Source organism: Euprymna scolopes, chromosome 42 (genome assembly GCF_053919585.1).
Source record: "Euprymna scolopes isolate OS-2025 chromosome 42, ASM5391958v1, whole genome shotgun sequence".
NCBI classification, from domain to species: domain Eukaryota; kingdom Metazoa; phylum Mollusca; class Cephalopoda; order Sepiida; family Sepiolidae; genus Euprymna; species Euprymna scolopes.
Genome location: NC_136523.1, coordinates 35618937 through 35632889, shown reverse-complemented (window position 1 = coordinate 35632889; position 13953 = coordinate 35618937). Strand labels below are relative to the sequence as shown.

Below are 13953 nucleotides of genomic sequence, written 5' to 3'. Positions count from 1 at the left end.
TGTTATACAGTGTATACAAGAAACGTAAATGTATGCCTTCGCCTTTTGATGTTATACACCAAACGTAAAAAGTGACCCTCAAGGATAACCTCGATGATAACGAATATATAACATTAGACCATCGGGTTAGACCATGGGTTTAGACCGTCGGGTTAGACCGTCAGATTAATACGTAATATGACAAGCAGCAAAATCCCATCCCTTCACTTTTTTTATATTTTACTCACGTTCACCCCCATAATTAGCCTTTTGTATATAGCATCTGTACTACTACTACTACTACTACTGCTGCTACTACTACTACTACTACTAATAATAATAATAATAATAATATGAATATATTAACTGTCGGTCTATGTGTCTGTCTGTCTGTTTCCATATTTTCAAACTCTATCGGCCCAGAAACTAAAAGGCGCAGAGCTGCACCAGGGGTCTGAAATGATTGGATTTTTTACGGACCGTTCTTTTACGATCTTTAGGTCCGTAAAAAATGGTGTTAAAAACCCCGGTTAAAATAGTTTTTAAGGGGCAAAAATGAGTGAAAATTGCAAAAAAATTGTTAAACATTTTGTAGATTGATCTTAATATATGTTCAATTTTTAATTTTTAGCCGGGTCGCATGTGTTTCACACCACCAGCTTTGAAAGCCTAAGTTTAGGTTTCAATTCCAACTAATGGCACCCGAATAGTTTTTTTACTTTTGAAATCGGCACTTTGTTTTTGTTTAAAAAAAAATATATATATATTTCTATTATTTTTTAAACGAATTTAATAGTTTATTTTGGAAGTATATTCCATAAAAAAAAAATAAACAATCCACTTTATGGAGTATTTTTGTCACATTTGGGCTGGTGTATCTCTACTTGTCTATCACTCCTGGATAGGGTTCAAAAGAGAGTCGCCAGCCTGATAGGTCCTGAACTGTCATCTTAGCGTCAGCTTCTGTCCCATCAACGAAATGTTGCATCCCTTTACATGTTCTGCAAGTACTTTAATGGTGAATGCTCTGACGAACTACAAGCACTTGTACCCCCTCGACGTGAACACCCCCGACAAACTCGACAAGCAGCTAAATCCCACCCCTTCACAGTAGAGATCCCTAGATGTAAGAAAGCTTTCTACTCCAATAGTTTCTTCCTCAGAACTGAAAGACTTTGGAACTCGCCTCCGGGATTCTGCTTTCCAAACTCTACTGGCATGCAGACATTTTGCTACTCATCTCCCTTCATAATACTCATTGTCGTGTTTGGGGTGAAAATTTGAATTGTAAAAATAAAAATAAAAACGAAAATTCGTCAGCCTCCATAGCTCAGTCGGTAGAGCATCAGACTTTTAAGAGTAATTCGATTCGATACAAGTAATCTGAGGGTCTGGGGTTCGAGTCCCCATGTGGGCTACAGACATTTTTGTTCTTTGAAGATGTTTTTTTTTTTTTACATTTTTTTTTTATACAAAAAAATGAAATAAATGTAAAATGAAATAAATTTTTATGTCCTAATTTTTTCTTGTTAAAAAAAAAAAAAAGAACTGATGTCGCTGTTGTGTCAAACGTGAGCCAGACAGGAGATATTTTTTTTTTTTTTAATCTCGGTCTACAAGTGAACAAAGTCTATTTTTGTGTTTCAATCTTTGACGAGCCGTCACTGCGTATCTCAACACTCGTGTAACTCCTAGCACTTCAACAACAACAACAACAACAACAACAACGACGACGACGACAACAACTACAACAATGCAAATGTTGTTGTTGTTGTTGTTGGTGGTGGTGGTGTTGTTGTTGTTGTTGTATGTTTTTGTTGTTGTTGTTGTTGTTGTTGTATGTTGTTTATTTAATTTCTGTAAACTTATAAATCAAAGTGAAAATTTTATTGAAAATGAAACGCACTTGATGTTGAGCTGAGCTGAGCTCGTGTGACGAGGCCTCTCAAGTCAGACTATGTCTTAGAATAAATTAGGCGATTTACGTTTAAAAACGCGACCTTCGTAATACGTCGTTAAGGTTTGTGAGCTGGAAAATGACGTCATCGGTGAAGTCTTTAGTAACCAAAATCCGTCGAACAGAGAAGAATAATTAATCTAAACTTTTTACAAAAAAATGCATTAAAAAAAAGGGAGAAAAATAAGGAATGATTTGTACTGAAACTCATTCAATATTAATGTTAACAAAATGTTGCTACACTCTCATGATAATGTTTCGGCCCAATTAAAAATAAATAAATGACTTCGTTAGGTAACAAAAAAAAAACGAAAAAAGGCGCAAATCTAAAAAGAACAATTATACAAACATTGAAGTTTAAAAGTCATGAATGAAACACACAAGAAAAGAGGTGGGAATGGTTAAGAGCGAAAAAAAGAGAAAAACATCACAACATGATCTAATTCCTTTTTTTAACAACAACAACAACAACAACAACAACAACAACAACAACAACAATGATAATAATTATAAATTTATTGTGAACAAAATCACCGAAAGATCAATTGTCATCACTGACGATAAATCAATTGTAAACGGCTGTTGCGATAATTCAAAATCATTTGTGTTGGCGTGTGTGATAAGGGTGGAGAGTACTGTCGCTCACATTCCAGGGAACATCACCGTTTGTTGTCAGTGATCAATCAATCACTGAAGATAACCTGTGCGAGAACTCTTAGTTAGCATTAAAAGGAAATAGACAGATAGATAGATAGATAGATAGATAGATAGATAGATAGATAGATAGATAGATAGATAGATAGATTGATGATGATACTACAACTACTACTACTACGACTAATAATAATAATAATAGTAATAATAATAATAATAATAATAATAATAATAATAATAATAGTGAAAATATTTGTTGTCACTTAGATTCCAGGAAACACCATTGTTTATTGTCAATCACTGACACCGACATGTGTGAGAACTCCAAGTGAGTAAAAAGTAATAAAAATAAAAGAAACAATTGAGACCAGGTGATAAGTTTAAATATAAAAATGTTGTATACACTCATGTCAGCCTCCATAGCTCAGTCGGTAGAGCATCAGACTTTTAAGAATAATACAGTAGAAGAAATCTTGGGTTCGAGTCCCCATGTGGGCTAATTTTTTTTTTTTTTTCTTCATAGGTCGATTTTTTTTATATATACAATGATCCAAGCAATGGCGTAGCATCAGATTTTGCCGTCCAAGACGGTCGTAAAATTTGCCGCCCCCCCCCCCGCTGGCATATACTTGCCTGCTTTGCCTCCACCCACCTGCTGGCATTTAATTACCTGTCCCCCCCCCCTCGCTGGTATATGATTACATGTTTTGCCCCTCTCCCGCTGGCATATGATTACCTGTTTCCCCCACCCCCAACTGCTGGCATATGACAACCTGTTGAAGCCTTCAAAATTCCAAAAAGCCCTCAAAATATTTATTTTCATTGAACTAATGTTTACACAATTCTCCTTTTTTTTTAACAATTTCTTTTCAATAATTTGAATAATAATAAATATGTAAACATTAATCTGAAAGGAATTATGTAAACGTTTATATGAAATAAAAGAAAGCAATTTTTTTTTCAAAACAAAAACGCATAATTCAAATTATTAAAAAAAATGTTAAATTTAATTAATTGCCTACACAAACAAATATAATAATAAATTTAAATGAGAACATTTGGACACTTGAAAATTTTATGAAATGAAAAAATCATTTTTTTTTTTGTTAAAGTCCGATTTTTCGACAAATAACATGGCTGTATCAAAATTATCAAAGAGAGGATGTAGTTTTCTTTTCTTTTCTTCATAATTAAGAGGTCGAGCTTCTCGAAGAGAAAAAGAAAACTTCTTGTATCGGCGCTTTTTGAAATCCGTGTGTGCAATCGCTCGGTTTAAGCGCAAAATTTAAGAAATGGAATGTCATACATTTAAAAAAAACAATTTTATATAAATTTGAATGAGAATATTTTAAATTTGAATTTATAAATTTAAATGAGAACATTTGAAAACATGAAAAGGTTAAGAAATGATAAAATCCTTTTTATTTGCGTTTTTATTGTTATTTCCGAATCGTCACAAAAAAAACATGGCTGTATCAGGGAGAGGACAGTCTGATGTATATTTCTTTTCTTTTTCTTCATAACATTATTGTTAAGAGGTCGAGCCTCCCGAAGAGAACAAAAAACGACTTGTATCCGTGCTTTTTGAAATCCGTGTGTGTAATCATTCGGTTTTAGCGTGAAATTTAAGAAAACTGTTGTTGTTAATAACGTTTCAATCCTTTTAAAAATAGTTTTAAAAATTTCAAATAAATGTATTAATGAATTGAAAATAAGGCTATAAATTTATTTTTGTGAGAGAACTTTCGCAAGGCGTCATATTTTTCGCACTTTTTTTTCAGTAAAATTATCAATAATTCACTCTATCGACAAGTTCCCTCTATGGAGAGGATTGCTAAGTCTGTAAGCCTTGTCTGGCTCATTTTGGATCAAAGTTATAATTGCAAAAAATATTTCTTCTTTTTATTTTATCGTAAATTTTATTTGTAGGATTTTAATATTTTCATTACATGAATGATCGTGTAATCATCCGCGTAAGATAATTTTTATATAATCTTGAAAAATTATATAAAATTGAAAAAATTTAAAAGCAGGAACACAAAATTAATTAAGGTAAAAAATGGTGAATATTAAACAAACGTTCACTATAGGATGAACGGGCTTGGAAAAAAAAAGAGAAGAAAAACCAGTTATGATAATATTTGTTGTCACTAAGAATAATCACTGTTTATTTCCAATAGGCAATCACTAACACTGACGCGTGTGAGAACTCCAAGTGAGTAAAAAGTAACAAAAATAAAAGAAACAGCTGTGATTAATTGAGACCAGGCCATAAGATAAGAATAAATATAAACGACCGTCTGCGTCAGCCTCCATAGCTCAGTCGGTAGAGCATCAGACTTTTAAGAACAATTTAATGCTAGTAATCTGAGGGTCTGGGGTTCGAGTCCCCATGTGGGCTACAGACATTTTTTTTTCTTCGAAAACTGAAACAATATCATTTTTTGTTAAAAAAATTGAATCGTCCGTCCAACCGCAAAAAAATTACTTGCTGTCGCTGCTGTGTCAAACGCGTGCCAGCCGGGAGATTTTTTTTTTTTTTTTTTTTGTTATCTCGGCCTAAAATGAACAAAGTTTAGTGTTGTGTTTCTCAATAGTTAATGAGCCATTATTGAGTATCTCACCACTCGTGACCCCCAATTGCACTTCTTCTTCATGTTCTTCTTCTTCTTCTTCTTCTTCAACAAAAAAAAAAAATGAATGAAGATTTTTTGGGTTTGTATGTATGTACGCATAGATTCGAAAAAGTTGTCAAAAAACAAATATATAACAAATAAATGTTATCAAAGGCAAGATAAGTTACTTTTCTACCAAACTGGATATGTTTTTAGTGTTTTTATTTCATGTAACATGTTTATTCAGCTCGAACAATATACAGTGTTTATCGATGTATTGGAAAATTTAAAATGGCGCCCGACTCTCTCTTTGACATGGTAAGTTTGGGAAAAGGACTTATAAATAAAAAACTAGACAAAATACGGTCAGAAACTCGCTCAATATATGTTACCGTGACATAGGCTGGCATATATTCGGTGAGTTTTTAATAGTATTTTGCATATTTTTAACTCCTTTTCCCAAACTTACCGCGTTAAAGAGAGAGTCGGACGCCATTTTAAATTTTCCAGTACATCGGTAAACACTGCATGTTTTTCGAGCTAAATAAATATGTTACATTAAATAAAAAACACTAAAAACATATCCAGTTAGATAGAAAAATAACTTATCTTGCCTTTGATAACATTTATTTGTTATATATGTGTTTTTTGACAATTTTTTCGAATCTATGTGTACATACATACAAACCCAAAAAATCTGCCACACTATATGAATTTACGTGTAAAACGCGACCTTCGTAATATATTAAGGCTCCTAAGATGAAAAATAATGTCATCATTGAGGTCCTAGCAAGCAAGATCCGTGGGCACCTTCAAAATTCACCACAAAATTAAATACCATTTAAAAGAAGAAGTGCAAAATAAAATAGTAATAATTAAAAAAGAAAAATTTCATTAGTTGATTTTCGCTAGATTTATTAAACACGGGTATGTTTTCACGTTCGAAATGCTTACTACATGGGAACGTTATTTTAAAGCGCCAATTATGTAAACACGATTTTCGTCTCGCAATTTCATTATTTTCGTACGACGAAAAAATTTTTAAAAAATTATTACTGGTTTATTTTGCCTTTTCTTTTAAATAGTACTAAAGTTATATTGATAATATTAACTTATAATAAAGTTATATTGTTTTATATACAGGGGGGGGGGTAATTATGTGGTGACTTTTGGTAGTGCCTACTAAACGAACATTTTTTAAATCTAAACAAACAACAATTTTTTTTTTGATCCAAACAAGCAACAATCTTTTTTATGAAATCAAAACGAACATTTTTTTTTTATATAAAATCAAAACGAACAACATTTTTTTTTTCATAAAATCGAAACAGACAACATTTTTTTTTATATAAAATCAAAACGAACAACATTTTTTTCTTCATAAAATCAAAACGAACATTTAAGTTAAACTGCAGACCAGCTTAATGCAGGTACTGGTCGCCCGCTTTATGGGTTTTTAAATCAGAGATTTGCTTCTCCTAGAAAGGTTACCTTCACCACGGCTTACGGGAGCCCTCTCCACCCCAGCACCCACATACATACACACGAACACACACGGTGCTAGTTGGCCGTTGACCCCGAAAAAGGGTCCATTCGCCATTTGAAAGGTCTTCTTTTTAATCCTTCAGGGAGACTAGCCACCCTCCTCACCAAACAAGTCTGGTGGGGGAACCAGTTTAGTCGCTGGTGACCCTATCATGAGGCAGGTAGTACTGGGTTACATGGTACCAGTATGACATGACCTAACTATAAAATGTTAGGCATACATACATACATACATACATACATACATACATTTAAGCAGATTTTTGCCCTTTATATTATAGACTAGCCTGGGTACCCGGCGTTGTCCGAGTGTTTGGAGGTGTGTGTTGAGCAAAAAAAAAGAAAAGAAAAGAAAAGAAAAAAAATAGTTGTTGTAGGTGGACAGGCTCGAACCCTTAACCCGAATGAGGAAAAGAATGTGAAAAAAACGTGACGTCTTTGCTGTTGCGCCCATTGCCAAACCGGAAGTGATGTAGGATTAAATCAAGGCTAGTCAATGCCAAAGAGGGGATGACTTTCGAAAATATCGGCGAAAAAAGCGACCCCTCCTTGTAGAAAAGTGCCCAGTTGAGGGTGAAGGAATTAATGCTTTTAGCTAATTTTTCGATATTTGTCGTTCGAAGGGTCGCGTTTCAAAAGGATGCCGATCTCGTGAAAATCCGTCGCCTCTGTCGAAAGTTTTCGGCAGACATACATACATAGATACATACATACATTTAAACGGACAGATGAGATTTATATTATAGATAAACAATCACTGGCACTGACATGTGTGAAAATTCCAAGTGCGTAAAAAGCAAAAAAAAAAAATAAAATAAAATAAATAAATACAAAAAATAAATAAAAAATAAATAAATAAAAATAAATAAATAAAAAATAAATTAATTAATTTAAAAAATAAAATAAATAAATAAATAAAACAGTTGTGCTGGCTGAGCTAATTAAGACCGTACCCTTCGTAATAAGGCCACGATCAAAATCCAGTGATAAGATAGCAATAAATATAAGCAGACTGCATTTGTCGGCCTCCATAGCTCAGTCGGTAGTTTTTTTTAAATTTTAATTTAATTTAACAATTTCTTTTCAATAATTTGAATAATAATAAGTATGTAAACATTAATCTGAAAGGAATTATGTAAACGTTTATATGAAGCAAAAGAAAGCAATTTTTTTTTCAAAACAAAAACGTATAATTCAAATTATTAAAAAAATGTTAAATTTAATTAATTGCCTACACAAACAAATATAATAATAAATTTAAATGAGAACATTTGGACACTTGAAAATTTTATGAAATGATAAAATCATGTTTTGTTGTTGTTAAAGTCCGAATTTTCGGCAAATAACATGGCTGTATCAAAGAGAGGATGTAGTTTTCTTTTCTTTTCTTCATAATTAAGAGGTCGAGCTTCTCGAAGAGAAAAAGAAAACTTCTTGTATCGGCGCTTTTTGAAATCCGTGTGTGCAATCGCTCGGTTTAAGCGCAAAATTTAAGAAATGGAATGTCATACATTTAAAAAAAAAACATTTTTTTTATATAAATTTGAATGAGAATATTTTAAATTTGAATTAATAAATTAAAATGAGAACATTTGAAAACATGAAAAGGTTAAGAAATGATAAAATCCTTTTTATTTACGTTTTTATTGTTATTTCCGAATCGTCACAAAAAAAACATGGCTGTATCAGGGAGAGGACAGTCTGATGTATATTTCTTTTCTTTTTCTTCATAATATTATTATTAAGAGGTCGAGCCTCCCGAAGAGAAAAAAAACAACGGCTTGTATCCGTGCTTTTTGAAATCCGTGTGTGTAATCATTCGGTTTTAGCGTGAAATTTAAGAAAACTGTTGTTGTTAATAACGTTTCAATCCTTTTAAAAATAGTTTTAAAAATTTCAAATAAATGTATTAATGAATTGAAAATAAGGCTATAAATTTATTTTTGTGAGAGAACTATCGCAATGCATCATATTTTTCGCACTTTTTTTTTCAGTAAAATTATCAATAATTCACTCTATCGACAAGTTCCCTTTATGGAGAGGATTGCTAAGTCTGTAAGCCTTGTCTGGCTCATTTTTGATCAAAGGTAGTTTTTTATGAGTTTCAGTTTCGAGAAAGAGCGCTCGCAGCTGGCAACACTAACAGCTCGGGTAAAGAAAATGCGCAGCAAGATCACAATATTAGGGATGGAATCCCCACGGTTTTATCTCTGTATAAAGTTCAAAAGGCCAAAGGGTCCATTGATTTTGTCTTTTCTGAATCTTTCACAAAATACTGTAATCTCTTTGTTTCGGCAAAGAGTTTATGTTTTTCTATATCTTCGTCAATTTCACCAAGCTGACAATCATAATTATCATCAAGCAGATTTGACGGTGTAAGAAAAGCGTATTTACTTGCAAGATTGTGAACTTGTTGTAATCTGCAAGATATTTATTGAGTCAACATGTCTATGACAGCATTTCCCGTTTCAACTCAGTATTAAACCCCATCGTTCACCATTCGTTTTTTTTTGCGGATATGATGCTCCGTGCTTATCCCCATTTCAGAGCAGAGTTTTTTGAAAACATTGAAAATGTTTTGTTTAACTTTTCAACATTTTTTGGAACATATAAATCAACTGCTTTCTTTGAAAGGTTACCTAGAGAATTTATGCAACTTTTTAAAAAAACTTTGTTTTACAAATAAAATAAGTTTATATCGTATTTTGATGTTATTATCATTTTAGTTTTTGTGATAATTTTAAAATAATAAATATTTTTCATTAATACCAATAATGAAAAAATGAATTAAAAATTTAAAACAATCGGTTTTCGAATTGTAAATTAGGGACACATTTTTCCGATTCCGATACCTCCAAAAGTTCCAAGTTTTTGACAACCGTTTCGGTATAAAATTTAAAATTTCTTGTTAGCTTTTATTAATTTTTTTTTTTTTTTTTCTATTTTGTATTTTTATTCTCACAAGATGCCGTCCCCTGGTATTTGGAGCTCGTAAAACAGGGAAACATTTTTCTTATTTCAATACCTCCAAATGTTCCGATTCTTACAAAAAAAAAATCCGGTATAAAATTTAAGATATGTTGTTAACTTTTATTTATTTTTTTACTATTTTCTATTTTTAACCTCCCAAAATGCCGCCAGCCTGATGTGTGTACCCCTCATAAAATAGAGACACATTTTTCTGATTCCGATATCTCTAAAAGTCCCGATGTTTACAACCTGTTTGTCATAAAATTTCAGATTTTTTGTTAGACTTCATTTATTTATTTTTTTTTTTACCCTGTCAAAATGCCGCCCCCTGGCACGAGACGCCCGGAGCGGGCCGCCCCCTCGCTATACCACATATTACAAGTAATCTGAGAATCTAGGGTTCAAGCCCCCTTGTGGACTACTGAAATTTGTTTCCTTGGAGATCATATTTTTTTCATTTTTTCATATAATAATAAATACATTTTAGGAATTTTCGTATTCATATATAAAAATATTATAACAGAATATAATTGACTCATTTTTTTTAAATCTTCGTGAAATATTATTATTTTGTTTAAGCAAAAAACACCTTTACTTAAATTTTATGCTTTCACTTAAAAAAAAATGGGTGAATTTATTTTTGCTTTTTTTATGAAAATAAATCATCAACTGTAACAATTACAAAACATTTTTTTTTTCACAAAAATTACGAAAAAAAAACCCCTAAAGTCCGTATTAACGAAATCGATATAGTCGAAAAAAACATTTTGTTTTCAGAACTAACCATATTACCATTGAATTAAGCATCGTTTGCTCAATATTTTTACACACAAAAAAGTTATAATTGCAAAATATATTTCTTCTATTTATTTTATCGTAATTTTTATTTTTATTACATGAATGATCGTGTAATCATCCGCGTATGATAATTTTTATATAATCTTGAAAAATTATATAAAATTGAAAAAATTTAAAAGCAGGAACACAAAATTAATTAAGGTAAAAAAAAAAATGGTGAATATTAAACAAACGTTCACCATAGGACGAACGGGTCTGGAAAAAAAAAGAGAAGAAAAACCAGTTATGATAATATTTGTTGTCACTGAGATTTCAAGAATCATCACTGTTCTCAATAGACAATCACTAACACTGACGCGTGTGAGAACTCCAAGTGAGTAAAAAGTAACAAAATAAAACAAACAGCTGTGATTAATTGAGACCAGGCCATAACATAACAATAAATATAAACTACCGTCAGCGTCAGCCTCCATAGCTCAGTCGGTAGAGCATCAGACTTTTAAGAACAATTTAATGCTAGTAATCTGAGGGTCTGGGGTTCGAGTCCCCATGTGGGCTACAGACATTTTTTTTTTCTTCGAAAACTGAAAAGATCACTTGCTGTCGCTGCTGTGTCAAACGCGTGCCAGCCAGGAGATTTTTTTTTTTTTAACTCGGCATAAAATGAACAAAGTTTAGTGTTGTGTTTCTCAATAGTTAATGAGCCCTTATTGAGTATCTCAACACTCGTGACCCCCCCACTACACTTCTTCTTCTTCTTCTTCTTCTTCTTCTTCTTCTTCTTCTTCTTCTTCTTCTTCTTCTTCTTCTTCAACAAAAAAAATTAATGAAGATTTTTTGGGTTTGTATGTATGTACACATAGATTCGAAAAAGTTGTCAAAAAACAAATATATAACAAATAAATTTTATCAAAGGCAAGATAAGTTACTTTTCTACCAAACTGGATATGTTTTTAGTGTTTTTTATTTCATGTAACATGTTTATTCAGCTCGAACATATACAGTGTTTATCGATGTATTTGAAAGTTTAAAATGGCGCCCGACTCTCTCTTTGACATGGTAAGTTTGGGAAAAGGACTTATAAATAAAAAACTAGACAAATACGGTTAGAAACTCGCTCAATATATGTTAGCGTGACATAGGCTGGCATATATTCGGTGAGTGTTTAATAGTATTTTGCATATTTTTTTTAATTTTTAACTCCTTTTCCCAAACTTACCGTGTTAAAGAGAGAGTCGGGCGCTATTTTAAATTTTCCAGTACATCGGTAAACACTGTATGTTTTTCGAGCTGAATAAACATGTTACATTAAATAAAAAACACTAAAAAGATATCCAGTTAGATAGAAAAATAACTTATCTTGCCTTTGATAACATTTATTTGTTATATATGTGTTTTTTTTACAACTTTCTCGAATCTATATATCTAAATCGGTTTTGTATTACTGTACAGTCGTGTGACAAAGCCTTTTATGTCCGGTTCAGTTTAAAGTTTTACAAAATGCATAAAAAATATAAAAAATTTCATTTAAAAAAGAGAGAAATAAGATACACTATGATTTGTACTGAAACTCATTCAATATTAATAAAAAAAAAAAAAATTTTTTTAAGAATTTAAAACGGGAGATTTCTGTGTTTGTTTTAATGTTGCTACACTGTCATGATAATGTTTCGGTCCAATTAAAAATAAGTAAATGACTTCGTCAGGTAACAAAAAGGAAAAAAGTTTTTTGTTTCTTTTTAAAGAGGCAAATTTTCAAATGAAGACGGAAAAAAAACAATTATGCAAATATTGAAGTTTAAAAGTCATGTGGAATAGAACAAAAAAGGGTTAAGAGAAGAAGAAAGAGAACGTTACAATGGAGGGAGAGAAAAAAAGTGTTTTTGCTGATCCGAATTCTTTTTTTAACAAAAACAATAAAAAAAATTATAGACATATTTATAACAAAATCACACAATAGATTAATTGTCATTGCGGACGAGAAACCAATTGTAAACGGCTGTTGGGATAATTCAAAATCATCTATGGTGATTAGCGGTAAATGTGGAGAGTACTGTCACTCAGATTCCAAGGAACATCCCCGGTTGTTTTTAGTGAGCAATTTCTGATGATGACCTGAGTATGAACTCCTAGTGAGTACAAAAAGAATAATAAATAAACAAGCAAATAAATAAATAAATAAATAAATGAATAAATAAATAAATAAATAAATAAATAAATAAATAATAATAATAATAATAATAATAATAATAATAACAACAACAACAAACAATAATAAGTAATAAATTTAAAAAAAAACACCCAAGACCAGGTGAAGATACGATAAGAAATAAAATGTTAGATACGAGAGTGTCGGCCTCCATAGCTCAGTCGGTAGAGCATCAGACTTTTAAGAATAATGTAATGCGAGAAATCTGAGGGTCTGGGGTTCGAGTCCCCATGTGGGCTACTGACATTTTTTTTTCTTCGGAGACCGATTTTTGTAAATTCATACAATGATACAATCAGGATATTTCGTGTTCATATACATTATCACGTCAATTGGAATCGTCCGATCGCCACCGGGTGTCACCATTGACGCGTGTGAGGACTCCAAGTGAGTAAGAAGTAATAATAATAAAAAAAGCTGTTGTTTATTGAGACCAGGAGATGACATAACAATAAATGTATTTTTTTAATTTTCAAATACATCTACATCAGTAAAACAAAACACTGTATGTTTTTCGAGCTGAATAAACATGTTTACACTAAAAAAAAATTATCCAGTTAGGTAGAAAAGTAACTTATATTGCCTTTGATAACATTTATTTGTTATATATTTGTTTTTTTTTTTGGGGGGGGGGTTCTGTTTTTTTGTTTTTTGTTTTTTTGACAACTTCTTCGAATTTATGCGTCACCTCTAATTTTTTGTTAAATAAATCTCGCAATAAAAAAAAATGGAAACATCCAATCGCAAAAAAAAAAAAAAAAAAAAAATCACCTGATGTCACTATTGTGTGAAACGTGAACGAGAGCAGCAGATTACTTTTATTGTATTATTCTTAAAAGTCTGATGCTCTGCCGACTGAGCTATTAGTGGGGCAGGTTATCTCTATATTCCATAAGAATCTTTCATTTAGTGATAGAAGCATTAAAACTAGCAGACACGACATTCAGAACATACATTTTAAGAAAAGAACGTTAGCTATCAGATCATTCAAGATGGCTGCAGAAGCAAACCCCACACATTTCAATTTTGGTGTTTGTATCACCAAGTGAGAGAATGTTTCAGCAATCTGCCACACTATATGAATTTACGTGTAAAACGCGACCTTCGTAATATATTAAGGCTCCTAAGATGAAAAATAATGTCATCATTGAGGTCCTAGCAAGCAAGATCCGTGGGCACCTTCAAAATTCACCACAAAATTAAATACCATTTAAAAGAAGAAGTGC

The 13953-nt window shown here is 31.7% G+C and overlaps 4 non-coding genes across 4 annotated transcripts; all 4 read left to right on the top strand.

The window, feature by feature from the left end:
* Window positions 1-1298: 1298 nt before the first annotated feature.
* Window positions 1299-1396, top strand: Trnak-uuu (transfer RNA lysine (anticodon UUU)). The gene is made up of 2 exons: window positions 1299-1335; window positions 1361-1396. It is a non-coding gene; the product is annotated as a tRNA-Lys (tRNA).
* Window positions 1397-4898: 3502 nt separating this feature from the next.
* Window positions 4899-4991, top strand: Trnak-uuu (transfer RNA lysine (anticodon UUU)). Its single transcript has 2 exons — window positions 4899-4935; window positions 4956-4991. It is a non-coding gene; the product is annotated as a tRNA-Lys (tRNA).
* Window positions 4992-10983: 5992 nt separating this feature from the next.
* Window positions 10984-11076, top strand: Trnak-uuu (transfer RNA lysine (anticodon UUU)). Its single transcript has 2 exons — window positions 10984-11020; window positions 11041-11076. It is a non-coding gene; the product is annotated as a tRNA-Lys (tRNA).
* Window positions 11077-12873: 1797 nt separating this feature from the next.
* On the top strand, window positions 12874-12966 carry Trnak-uuu (transfer RNA lysine (anticodon UUU)). The gene is made up of 2 exons: window positions 12874-12910; window positions 12931-12966. It is a non-coding gene; the product is annotated as a tRNA-Lys (tRNA).
* Window positions 12967-13953: the final 987 nt, after the last annotated feature.